The sequence below is a fragment of the Enhydra lutris genome, unplaced genomic scaffold, assembly GCF_002288905.1.
Source record: "Enhydra lutris kenyoni isolate GAN:26980312 unplaced genomic scaffold, ASM228890v2 scaffoldscaffold39, whole genome shotgun sequence".
NCBI classification, from domain to species: Eukaryota; Metazoa; Chordata; class Mammalia; order Carnivora; family Mustelidae; genus Enhydra; species Enhydra lutris.
In genome coordinates this window covers 14,297,648-14,311,801 of record NW_019154123.1, presented here as the reverse complement: position 1 = coordinate 14,311,801, position 14,154 = coordinate 14,297,648, and the positions used below count along the sequence as shown (strand labels likewise).

Genomic DNA, 14,154 nt, shown 5'->3' with positions numbered 1-14,154 from the left:
TTTAATGAGAAGATACTAATAACTAAAAATTTTGAGGAAATTGGAAATAGATTACCTTTCTTTCATACAAAACAGTCTTGAAATTATTTAAAGCATATTTTTACATAATTTGAGAAATTCAAAACCTTAAAGAAAATATTGGAAATCTCATAAAAGTTGCACACTTGTTTTAGAGCCACTGAATGTCCTTATTTCAAACCTACAGAACAAAGTAGGATGGGAAAGATTTCATTTTACCATCCCTAAATTAAACACTGGAGTAAACCCTGCAAAAAACAATGAGAACTAAACCAGTGTGACATGGTTATTTTATCTTGTGAGATCTTAAAGCAAAATTAAGAAGGAACAAATATATTTACATTACTTCCAATGACAATGAGATTAATAAAATCTTTTATTTCTAAGATTCCTGTACCTCAGTTTCTTCACATACAAACTGGGATAATAGTGCCAAAAGCTGTGTGAAGACCACATCCATTAATAAAGCACCTGACCCACTAGTACTAAGGGCTGAAATAGCTATTTTTCTCAAAAAAGTATTTAACATTTACATGTATATTCACCAGTACAATTAACTCAATACAGAACTAAATTACCAATCGAGGTGCGTAAAGTTAGATTTGCAATAATCTTTCTATTAAAATGTATTTTTTTAATTTATTTATTTGACAGAGAGAGAGATCACAAGCAGGCAGAAAGGCAGGCAGAGAGAGGGGGGAAGCAGGCTCCCCACCAAGCGGAGAGCCCGATGCGGGAATCGATCCCAGGACCCGAGCATGACCCGAGCAGAAGGCAAAGGCTTAACCCACTGAGCCACCCAGGCGCCCCTCTATTAAAATGTATTTTTCAAGGCGCTTGGGTGGCTCAGTCGGTTAAGTGGCTGCCCCCAGCTTGGGTCATGATCCCAAGGTCCTGGGGTCCAGCCCCCAGTTGGGCTCTCTGCTCAGTGGGGAGTCTGGTTCTTCCTCTGCCTCTCTTCCCCCTGCCACTCCCCACGTGTGCGCATTATATCTCCTTTTCAAATAAATATTTTAAAAATTAAAATTAAAATAAAATGTACTTTTCTATCATTGATATAATGAAAATTGCTATCTCAATTACCCAATACGCAGTACAAGAGCCTTTCTCATAAAATCTTTGTAAAGTAATCATTTGGTAGTTGTTATAAAAGACAGGGACTATGTTGGAATACACTCTCCATAAAATCCTTAATGAGCATTCCATGGCCCAAAAGAGCTAAAAAATCTCAACAGAAGAAAGTAAGACTGTTTCACTTAATAATGGGTAAGACACTGGAGGGACATGATGATTTCTCTCTAAATATATGAAAAGCTGCCATGTGAAAAAAGGAAACAACAAAACCAAAGGGTAAGTTTCTAGCCAACCAACTTCTGGAGTTCGAATGAAGAGCACTAGATGTATTCTGGCAAAGGCTAGACAGCCATGTGATAAGGACAGATTTCACTGAAAGGACTGCTATCAATAGGGGAAGGCTACAGCACAAATTTCTTGGCCAAGGGCAGCAATCTCAACTACATTTATGCTTACTAGATTCTACTTCAACCTAAAATTAAGGAAATTATTGAATTTTAATCCTGTTTTCTTTTCAAGCAAATGTTGTATTTAGTAGTTCAAATGGATCATTATCTCTATGGCTTATAAGAGTAATTTGTTCAGCTTTTTCTCAACACATTTGCCACCTGAACACAGGTGTCGTGAAAACCACCACTCAACCTAAACCAGAATAGGATAGGATAGGGATAGGAAAAGACTCATATCAACATCATCGTCATCAGACACATAGATTCAGGTAAGTCTACCACTACTGGTCATCTGATCTACAAATGCGGTGGAATCAACAAGAGAACTATCAAAAAATTAGAGAAGGAGGATGCTGAGATGGGAAAAAAGACTCCTTCAAGATTGCCTGGGTCTTGGATAAACTGAAAGCTGAACGTGAACACGGTATCACCACTGATATCTCCCTGTGGAAATTCGAGATCAGCAAGTATTATGTGACCATCATGGATGCCCCAGGACACAGACTTTATCAAAAACATGATTACAGGCACATCTCAGGCTGACTATGCTGTCCTGATTGTTGCTGCTGGTGTTGGTGAATTGGAAGCAGGTATCTCCAAGAACGGGCAGACCCATGAGCATGCGCCTCTGGCTTACACGCTGGGTGTAAAACAACTAATTGTTGGTGTTAACAAAATGGGATTCCACTGAGCCGCCCTATAGCCAGAAGAGATACAAGGAAATTGTTAAGGAAGTCAGCACCTACATTAAGAAAATTGGCTACAACCCCAACACAGTAGCATTTGTGCCAATTTCTGGTTGGAATGGTGACAGCATGCTGGAGCCAAGTGCTAACATGCCTTGGTTCAAGGGATGAAAAGTCACCTGTAAAGATGGGAATGCCAATGGAACCACACTGCTTGAAGCTCTGGATTGCATTCTGCCACCAACTCGTCCAACTGGCAAGTCCTTGCGTCTACCTCTCCAGGATGTCTACAAAATTGGTGGTATTGGTACTGTGGGCCAAGAGGAGACTGGTGTTCTTAAACCTGGCATGGTGATCACCTTTGCTCCAGTCAATGCTACAACTGAAGTCAAGTCTGTTGAAATGCACCATGAAGTTTGAGTTAGGCTCTTCCTGGGGACAATGTGGGCTTCAATGTCAAGATGTATCTGTCAAAGATTTCATCATGGCAATGTGGCTGGTGACAGCAAAAATGACCCACCAATGGAAGCTGCTGACTTCACGGCTCAGGTGATTATCCTGAACTATCCAGGCCAAATTAGTGCTGGATATGCAACTGTGCTGGATTGTCACACAGCTCACATTGCTTGCAAGTTTGCTGAGCTGAAGGAAAAGATAGATTATCGTTCTGGAAAAAAGCTGGAAGATGGTCCCAATTTCTTAAAATCTGGTGACGCTGCCATTGTTGATATGGTTCCTGGCAAGCCTATGTGTGTTGAGAGCTTCTCTGACTATCCTCTTCTGGGCCGTTTTGCTGTTCGTGACATGAGACAGACAGTTGCTGTGGGTGTCATCAAAGCAGTGGACAAGAAGTCAGCTGGAGCTGGCAAGGTCACCAAGTCTGCCCAGAAAGCTCAGAAGGTTAAACAAATATCATCCCCAATACCTGCCACCCCAGTCTTAACCAGTGGTGGAAGAGCAGTCTCAGAACTGTTTATGTCAATTGACCATTTAAGTTTAATAGTAAAAGGCTGGTTAATGATAACAATGCATCATAAAACCTTCAGAAGGAAAGGAGAATGTTTTGTGGACCATTTGTTTTTTTTGTGTGTGTGGCAGTTTTATTAGTTTTTAAAATCAGTACTTTTTAATGGGCACAATTGACCAAAAATCTGTCACAGAATTTTGAGACCCATTAAAACAAAAGTTTTATGAGAAAAAAAAAAGAGTAATTTGTTCACTCCTTTCCTCTTTCAACAAACACATTTATTGAGAATCTGACTCTGCAGTGGGTCCTTAGTATCAACAATGAGCAAAAAACATCCTGAAAGGGAGGAGGGAGAAGGAAGGGGACAAATGTTATCAAAGAATAACACTAATGGAAAACTGCAAATGATCACTACAATGAAGGAGAAGTCCATGGGCAATGAGACCTTACACAGAGATTGCAATCAGGACAGGAAGTTTTCATGAGAAGTGATGCTTATAGAACTGAAAGACAAGCTGCCGCCTATGGGAAGGGATGAAGAAGGGAGGGAACTGAGTATGCAAAGTTCCCAGGAAAGGAGGATGCATGGCAAAATGAAGTACTAAAGATTGAAGTACTAAAAGAAAGCCAGCATTTATTCACTTACTCATCTCATCTTTAGACACATAATCAATGCTTATTATACGCCAGGCATTGTTGTTGGAACTGACCCAAAGGTAAGAAGAAAATGAAAACTAGCCTCATGTACATACACAGGAAACAAAAGACTACAAATAATGCACTATACAATAAATGCTCCAGAAAACAATTTAAAAAGGAAGGGTAAGTAAGGGAGGAATGGTTTTGACTTATATGGGGAGAGAGGGGGCAGGGAGGACCTCTCCAATAAGGTGGCATCTGGGCATGGATACCTGAAAAAAAGCAAAGGAATCAGCCATTAGATTTCTAGGTAGAAATGTCCAGGAGGTAGAAAGGTACGTGTACATACAAGAGAGGCCTAGGTTAGAGATGAGTGGGGGTAAGTCATTAGCACATAAATGGTATTAAAACTGAAAATAAACCACACCAGCACAGAATAAAGGGAAGAGGTCTATGGCATGACCCTAGGGCCTTCTCCCAAAATAGCAATCAGAGATGAGCAGTAACCAAGAGAAGAGACCAAGAAGCAGCAACTAGTAAGGTAAAAGGAGCACCAAAAGAGAAGTCAAGTGCAACAAGTATTTCAAAGAGGGTGTAAATGGCTAGGTCAAATGTTAGTGAAAAATTAAGATGAGGACTGAGAACTGACCACTGAACTTGGCAACACAGAGATAAAGAGAGTGGTTTCAATAAAGTGGTGGTGAACAAAAATCAGACAGGAGTGAATTCAGAGAAAACAGCAGGGGACAAGGTAGAGACTGCATGGACAGATAATCCTTTCCAGTTCTGCTGTAAAAAAGAGCAGAGAAAGGGGATTATTATAACCAGAATGGAGTATAGGTTTCAAGAGCTGGGTTGTTTTTGTTTTTATTTTAGTGAAAAAAATAACAGCATTTTTATATGCTGATGAGAATGATCTGATAGAGGAAAAACTAGTAATTCAGGAGAGAGATGGGACAACTGATAAAGTGATGCTCTTGACTAAATGAGAGGGGATGAAATCTGACATATTTGTAGAAGGATTGGCCTTAGATCAAGGAATAGACAGTTCATCCACAGTTACTGATGGGAAGGCAGAGTAACACAAGAAGAATGCAGGCATGCTGGTAGCCGTGGTAGAAGAAACATATGGAAATATTCTTCTGGGAGTTATCTGGATTGAAAAAATCAGGACATACAAAGCAAAAAAAAGGCTAAAGAAGTAGGTGGGGGATTTTACACGCCCCTATGGGTCATATTATGGAATTTCTTTCTTAATCCTAAGGGCAAATGGAAAGCCTTGCCATGTGGTCTTCAAAGTAAATAAATAAAAGACATAAGTTGGAAAATTTAAAAAACACAGAATAGGAGTGGTGAAAACAAACCAGTTTGGACACTATTACATACATCTAAATAAGAGATAAATGTAGCTTGGACAAGGGTGGTGGGGTGCAGGAACAGATGTAGAGGTAAAAATAACAGTACATGATGATGAACTACATACATATATCAAAGAATTATACTAGAATTCTAACTTGTCTTACATGCTAAACACTAATGCTACTCACCATGGTAAAGAATATTGTTTTTTTTTTTTTTTAACAAAAGGTGCTGTGACAACTAGATATTCACACAAAAAAGCATCATGCTGGACCCTTCCCTCATACCATATATACAGATTAACTCAAAATGGATCAAAGACCTAAATATAAGAGCTCAAACTATTAAACTCTTAAAAAAGACACTGGGCTTAAATCTTGACCATGGTCTCCTAAATATGGCACCAAAAGTATAAGAAACAATAAAAGACTGAACATTATCAAAACTGAAAACTTCCATGCTGCAAAGGACACCATTAAGAAAGTGAAAAAGACAAACCACAGAATGAGATAAAATATTTGCAAGTCATTTATCTAATACCTACTTATATCTAATACCTTATCTAATATCTAATACCTTATCATCTAATACCTACAATATATAAATTCTCACAACTCAATAATAAGAAGACACAATCCAATTTTAAAATGAGCAAAAGATCTGAATATATTTCTACAAAGAAGATATACAAATGACCAGTAAGCACATGAGAAGGTCTTCCATCCTTAGTCATGAGGAAAATACACATCAAAACCACAATGAGATAGCACTTCACATCCACTAGGATGACTAAGGTAAAAAAGACAGATAATAACAAGTGTTGGAGAACATACAAAGAAACTGGAACTTTCATATATTGCTGGCAGAGTTGTTAAAAGGTACAGCTGTTATGGAAAAGTTTAGCAGCTACTATATATATATACATATATATATATAATTATGCTATTATACAAACATCATATTGTCTGGCTAAATGAGGACTGTGTTTTCAGCTTGAAAATTTCTAAGTTATTTAATAACGCTTTGATTTTGACAACAATAAATAGGCAAATCACATAAATTTAGTTGAAGGTAAATCAAGGTAAATCATCTTGACAGGCAATGCTATGTCCTTTGTGTGTTACCACAAAAGTTCAATGTCCATGATTCCAAGTTTTAGACACTAGGTATTATTTGCTTATCTCCTGCCTCATCCTAAAAATATCCTGGGCTTAACTATATCTTAATCTCTGCATAGTTGTTTTACATTTGTTTCAAATAACGGCATTTATTAGATCTACACCTTGATGATTTAACTCATGAAACCAATAAGCACTTACTAAATACACCACACACACAACTACAGTCCATAGTCTATACCTTGCAGAGCTGAATAATTCAGTTGAAGAGTCACGTCATACCAGAACATACACATTAAGAGTTACCATACAGCAGTCAAATCATGACAATGCAAGTAAATGAGTCTAAAAATTCAGGAGAGGGAGACTGTTACAGCCCTCAGAATTCTGGGGAACTTCCCTGTAGTAAGCCATTAAAAATGGATAGCAGGGAATGGCTAACATCTGCCAAGGAAGCATTTTTTTTTTTAAAGATTTTATTTACTTATTTGACAGATTGAGATCACAAGTAGGCAGAGAGGCAGGCAGAGAGAGAGAGAGGAGGAAGCAGGCTCCCCACTGAGCAGAGAGCCTGATGCAGGGCTGGATCCCAAGAATCATGACCAGAGCAGAAGGCAGAGGCCAAGGAAGCATTTTAAATAAGAGATGAACACTGGTAAAAGTCAGAGCAATAGAAATCTAATCTGTATGTGACTAGGCCAATCAGACTAGGATGAAGTGTTTTACCATACACTTCTACTTCCATTAAATGACCCAGATCTATCCGGGTACTAAGACAAGCTAGAGAGTTTTTAAGTGGATATATTTAAAAACTCCAGAAAATTTAACTTTGGGACATATCAAATAATTCAGTTAAATATAGATCCTATATGCATCAGGCCCCATCACAGACCAACTGAACCCAAATTTGCATTTTAACAAGATAAGCTGGTGATTCACTTATATATTGAGTCCAAGCACTGTTATACATCAGTTCCCAATTCTGATAAAAATTAGAATTATACAGGGATTGCTATGGATTGAACTGCCCCCACAGAATATATATGTTGAAGTCCTAACCCCCAGTTTAACAGGATTGAGATATGGGGCTTCTGTGAAGTAATTAGATCATGAGGGTATAAGCCCTCATGATGTTATAAGACACCAGAGAGTTCATGTATGTGACTCCTCTCCCTCTCTTCCTCTCCCCATCCCTTCTCCCCAGCCTCTAGGGCTGTGAGAAATTAATGTCTGTTATCTAAGCCTCCCAGCTACAGTAGCCTGAGCAGACTAAGACAGGGCCTTTTTTCATTTTAGTCCAAGTGTCCAGGCACTATCTTTAAAGAGTGTGAATCATTAGGTCTGGGATGGAGAGACCAAAACATCAAATTTTGTTTAGGTTGTTTTTTTGCTTTGTTTTTTGGGTTTTTTTTTTGTTGTTGGTGGTTGTTTTTTGTTTTGTTTTGTTTTGTTTTTTTGAGAGAGAGAGCTCACGAGCACACAAGCTGAGTGACAGAGGCAGAAGGAGAGAGAGAATCTTAAGCAGGCTCCATGCTCAGCACAGGGCCCAACACAAGGCTTGGTCTCATGACTCTGATTGAGCTCATAACCTGAGCTAAATCAAGAACTGGATACTTAACCAAATGAGCCACCCAAGTGCCCCCAAAACATTTATTTTTAAAAGCTTCCCAGGGTAGGTCTAATGCACAAAGTTGATTATCACTGGCCTAGAAGATGAGGTTGAAAGGCATGGTTGCATTAAACTCAAACATAAGTATTTTACTTTTAAAAGGTAAATATTTTCTAAAATGAGTCATCACTATAGGTTTATAAACTGTCCCTGGAAAAAGAACAAAAAAAATTCTGTCACTCAGAATTCAGCACAAGGACAGAAATCTGATTTGAAAGAGCAAGCCAGCAAAGGTAGCTCAAATCACCCAAAAGAAGTTAAGCCACAGGGAAAAACAGAAAATATTTCATCCCTACAAAGTTCGGAGTACTAAATTCAGGTTCTTTTTTTTTTTTTTTAAGATTTTATTTATTTATTTGACAGAGATCACAAGTAGGCAGAGAGGCAGGCAGAGAGAGAGAGAGAGAAAGCAGGCTCCCTGCCGAGCAGAGAGCCCGATGCGGGGCTCGATCCCAGGACCCTGGGATCATGACCTGAGCCGAAGGCAGAGGCTTTAACCCTCTGAGCCACCCAGGTGCCCCCAAAAACAGGTTCTTAAAAGTTTTCAGGTCAACTCTTGACAATAAAATCCTTCTAAATTTCACTTGCAAATAATCAGAAACCCCACTCCATCTTCAAACACAACAGCCTTTCTTTTATGTATTACATATTTTGGCTTCAGCAAAAAGACAGGGTAGTTTTAAAACAAAGAGCTTTACGGTTTTAAAAGGGGGAAAGGGAGTAATGCCTGGGTGGCTCAGTCGGTTAAGAGGTTGCCTTCTGCTCAGGTCATGATCTCACGGATCAACCCAAGAAAATCAAGTGTACTCAGAATTAAACTTGAAAGAACCAGGCACCTCTCCACAGTTGTGGAAAAGCAGGTTTATCCGGAAACTCTATGGGTCAAACTATACAATGCCACTGTATAAAAGCATAAGCAGGCTGAAGAAAACAACAGTGACACAGCAGTTCCAATGAGACAATAATGACAGTAGTGCCAATTCAAGAACAGTAGGTTCACAGTGATTTACACAAACCAAGTAGACCTGCTCAATTTAAGAAGCAGTTCCTTGTTGAGTAAAGCCAAAAGTAAACTGCACTACATAATCCCACCTAGATGTGGTTTTAATTATTGCCACAGAGAAGCTTACACACATAAAACACATGCCAGGTAAAAGGCAGAATTTACACTTCTGGCATCTATCTACAAACTGTATTTGTAGAAATGACACTATCATTCAAAGAAGAAGTGAATTTTCAAAAGGTGACCAAATGACTCCAAGTGTCTTTAATTGATCTGTTCGTTAAAAACAAGGCAGCCAGTATTTTTCTATAACACTGTGTAAGTTCACTTATACCCACACTGTAACACGCTTAGCTGGATGGAATAATAGTATAGTGCAGCAAGCATCAAACCGAACACCGCTTCAGAGCTGGAAAAACAGGAAAGGTTCTAGACCCCACTTCAACTTCAAACACAACAGCCTTTCTTTTATGTATTACATGTTTTGGCTTCAGCAAAAATGAGGCTAGTTTTAAAACAAACAGCTTTATGGTTTTAAAAGGGGGAATGGGAGGGGCACCTGGGTGGCTCAGTCGGTTAAGCAGTTGCCTTCTGCTCAAGTCATGATCTCAGGGTCCTGGGATCAAATCCCCAAATCAGGCTCCCTGCTCAGGGGAAAGTCTGCTTCTCCTGCTCCCTTTTTCCCTCCCCCTGCTTGTGCGCACTCTCTCTCAAATGAATAAAACTTTTTTAAAGGGGGAAGGGGAGCCTTAAACGTATAGTATCATGGTTTTTAATCTTATTAGTTGGCATCAGAATCACCTGGAGGTCTCAACCTCAGAGTTTCTGAATCAGCAGGTCTCGGGGAAGTTCCAGAAAGTATGTTTCTTACAAGTTCTCAAGGAATGTTGATGTAGTGCAGGTCCCACTTGGAGAACCACTGCTCTAGATCCCAATTTATAATCCCAAGTCTGTCTTGACAGCTGTATGACCTGGGACAAGTTAATTAACTTCTCTGCATCTTTTTCCTCAGTGGAAAATTGGGATAATACCAATTTAATTTCAACAAGAACTAAAAAAATTTTTAGAAGTGTGTGCACGGTACCTAATATATGGTGGGTACTCAAATGCTGGCTTCCTTCTCCTAAGGCAATTATACTAATCATATAATTATGCATTTGTCTCACTCCTCACTCTAGATATTCACAAGGGTATGACCTGGTTTTCATCATCTAGGTATCCTCAACAAAGTTCTTAATATCCAATACCAGAAGTACTATTAGAAAAAAATACTGGGATTTCAGTCTTAAAAGACAATTATACAGCAACAGAATAGTGTTATTATCCTAAGACATACCATGCCTTTTAAATGATCTTTCACTCAAAGTACAAAAAAGAAGGCAGAACTGATCAGAAAAGAATTTATTTAGTTATCCATGAATTAGTCTATCTTCTATGAGGACTAGGCAAGTCCCTGTGTTTCTACCTTTGAAAGTGCTGAGATTAAAGTTTCCAATCTCTAAGACATTGAACTTCACTGGCAAATGTAGCAGCCGTGCAAGCAGGAAAAGTCAACCTGCCTCTGATGAAGCATTTCAAGGATCAGACTGCTGGCATGAAGGAGAGTAGAAGCTGGCAGTGTCTCAAAGTGGGCAGGGCTCATCAGTTTAGAATCACTGTTCAGTCCTACCAATGAAGAAATGTTGGCATGGGAAGGAAAAGGCACTAGAAACACATTTTTATAAAATACTGTATTACTAGAGAAGCAGGCTTAAAAACACTTCAAATGAAAAGTCCAAACTGAACTAACATATCTAGGATCATATACATAACTACTCAGAAACATCCACAAACTCCTCCTATAATATCCAAGTTCCTCTTTTTTCCACCAACTACATCTGACAAAGTCACCAATTCAGTCCTCTCATCTAAAAGGCAAAATGGAATAGGACCATTCTCAAACTTCAGCGGTCCTCAGAAATAGCTGGGAGATGCTTATTAAGAATACAAGTACTCCCACTTTTATTCAACATAGTACTGGAAGCCTGAGCTACAGCAATTAAACAAGAAAAAAAAGAAATAAAAGGCATGCAAATTAGTAAGAAAAACTTCCACTATTTGCAGATGTCATGATACTACACACAGAAAACCCTACCAACTCCACTGAAACACTACTAAAACTGATAAATGAATTCAATTAGGTTGCAATACAAAATTAATGTAAAGAAATCTGTTACTTCTAGGGACGCCTGGGTGGCTCAGTGGGTTAAGCCGCTGCCTTCAGCTCAGGTCATGATCCCAGCGTCCTGGGATCGAGTCCCACATCGGGCTCCTTGCTCAGCAGGGAGCCTGCTTCTCCCTCTGCCTCTGCCTGCCACTCTATCTGCTTGTGCTCACTCTCGCGCTCTCTCTCTCTCTCTCTCTCTCTGACAAATAAATAAATAAAATATTAAAAAAAAAAAAAAAAAGAAATCTGTTACTTCTATATACTACTAATGATGTAGCAGAAAGAGAAATTAAGAAAATAATCCCACTGGGGTGCATGGGATTTGGTTAAGCACCTGTCTTCAGCTCAGGTTATGATCTCAGGGTCCTGGGATCAAATCCCGCATCGGGCTCCCTGCTCAGCAGGGAGTCAGCTTCTCCCTCTCCCCCTACCTCCTGCTCACACTCTCTCTCTCAAGCTCTCTCTCAAATAAATAAAATCTTTTAAAAAAAGGATAAAAAAGATGTGATATATATATACAAAGGAATATTAAAAAAAGACTGACATTTCTCCATTTGCAACAACATGCATGGGCCTAAAGGGAGTAAGGGTAAGTAAAATAAGTCAGATGGAAAAAGACAAATACCATATGATTTCACTCATATATGGAATTTAAGGAACAAAATGAACAAACAAAAAGTAAGGAAAAAAAACATGCCAAAACAATAACAACAACAACAAAAACCAGACTCTTAAATACAAGTAACAAATTGGTGGTTGCCAGAGGGGGAGATGGACCGGGGGACACAGGCTGGGGGACACAACCGGGTGAAATACACAAAGGAGATTTAGAGTACACTTACCCTAATGAGCACCCAGTAATGTATAAAATTGCTGGATTATTATATTACACACCTGACACTAATATAAGGCTACATGTTTATTATGCTTCAATAAAGGAAAAAATGAAAGAATACCGGTACCACATGGATCCCAGCAAAAAAGTTAAAGCTGAATATCACCAGTGGTTAACTAGGTCTAGAGCCATGGTTCTCAACCCAGTGTGCACATTAATGTGCACTGCACATTAAAATCACCTGGGGAGCTTTCGAAAATTCCTACAGCTGGAACTCCAGACCAATTAAATCAGTGACCACAGAAATGGTCAGTCCCAAAGATGTGGAGATCCCAGGAACAGGTCTTTTTTTTTTTAATCTCCCGAAGTGATAATGTACAGGTAGTGCTCTTAACCTACCCATAAATTAAACAGTAAATACAGGAGATAAAGGAGCATATTAAATTACTTCAAAGAAATGTACTCAGCAAATTCCAGCCTGTGGGAAATTCTACAGGACAAACAACCTGATTTTGTCAATAAGCTACAAGGGAAAGGGGACATTTTTAGACTAAGAGCTATTTAAGAGACATGTTAACCAATTACAGTGTTCGAGCCTTATTTCAATACTGATTCAATTAAATAAACCGTTTTGTTTTGTTTTAAATCAATTCAGGCTCACAGTTCCTTTTAACCATTGTCTCTCTTCTGGAACAGTTCCTTACTTAGTCTTTTTTTCTTTCATTGCTGACACTTTGGAAGGGTAGAAGCAGGTTATTTTGTACATATCCCTATTCTAAAAATTATAATCTGAGACAGTCGGATATTTCTAATTAGATTCAGGTTAACACATTTTGGGGAGAGGGGAAACATCACAAGACATTACATCTTTCTCAAAACATTTTATCAAGAGGCATATGGTATTTGCTATAGACGTCGTTGTATGTTGAAGCCATAACCACCACAATGTGAGTGTATTTGCAGGCAGGGCCCTTACGAAGGTAATTAAAGTTAAATAAGAACATAAGGGTGGAGCCCTAATCCAATAGGACTAATGTCCCTATAGGAGGAAGAAATACCCGAAGCAAGCACATATAAAGGCCATGAGGAAATAGCAAGAGGGCAGCAATCTGTAGGCTGAGAGAGGTCCCATCAGAAACCAACCCTGTCAGCACCTGGTATTAGACTTCCACCCTCTAAAATTGAGAGAAAGTCAATTTCTGTCTTTCCTTGTATTCCGTCAGAGCAGCCTGAGCCAACTAATACAATGCTGTCTGTCCCACCAATGATGATGTGAATTTTGAACATACGCCTAGTGGTACTTGCAAGACTTTCCCACTATCAAGATACTATATTTCCCTTAGTATGTACTAAGTTTCTTGTGGGGAGATATTTTGAGACTAGGAAAATATCCTGTACCTTACACTCTTGCTTACTAGGTAACTCTTGCCTGAAACAGTTATTACTGTGGTGATTACCAAATGGTGATTTTTGTATTCCATCATTCTGTCTACATTTAGTAAACAGAATCCTACTGTAATAAAGAACCAGCCCCTTCTTCCCAGTTTTTTGTGTGTTTGTATATATACAATCAGTTTTTATATCATGGACGCTATACCTTATTCTATAAGGTATAAAATCCATTACTATTCACATTGTTGCTCAAACTGTCCCAGTTTTGGCCAGTGTGGAGCCTTGAATAGTCTGCCTCCCCTATGTCCTTGTGACAAGTTCTCACCAATGTTCAGCACTTCCTTACTTTCTGGCACCACAAGATGTTCCAAGCATATCTTTGCATTTTCCCTGTCCCAGCACAGAATTAGCCATTTCTCCACAGAGCTTTGGTTCCCTTATTGACAAAAACATTCAGAAGTGTCACGGCTTCAAGGCCTTCACAACAGACTGAATTAAGGAATATATACACATACACAAAAACATATCTATTTTCTTATCCATATATACGTTAAAAACACTTAGTCCATATTGAAGCTACAAATTCTAACTCCACAGACATTCATTTCACCTTTTTCTCTTATTTTTAATTCTTTAACAATGGAAAAACCTGACTCACTCACATTATCACCATAATATACACTTATTTGCTCTAATCTAGAATACACAGAATAGTTCTAGCCATACCACTATAAGCAAA

The 14,154-nt window shown here is 38.8% G+C and overlaps 1 protein-coding gene and 1 pseudogene across 2 annotated transcripts in view; one reads left to right on the top strand and one right to left on the bottom strand.

Annotated features, from left to right (window-relative positions):
- The window catches only part of LOC111154932 (ATPase secretory pathway Ca2+ transporting 1), a 157,307-nt gene that overhangs the window by 79,801 nt on the left and 63,352 nt on the right, over positions 1-14,154 (bottom strand). The window lies entirely within an intron of this gene.
- Positions 1,212-14,154, top strand: part of LOC111154949 — a 42,067-nt pseudogene continuing 29,124 nt past the window's right edge.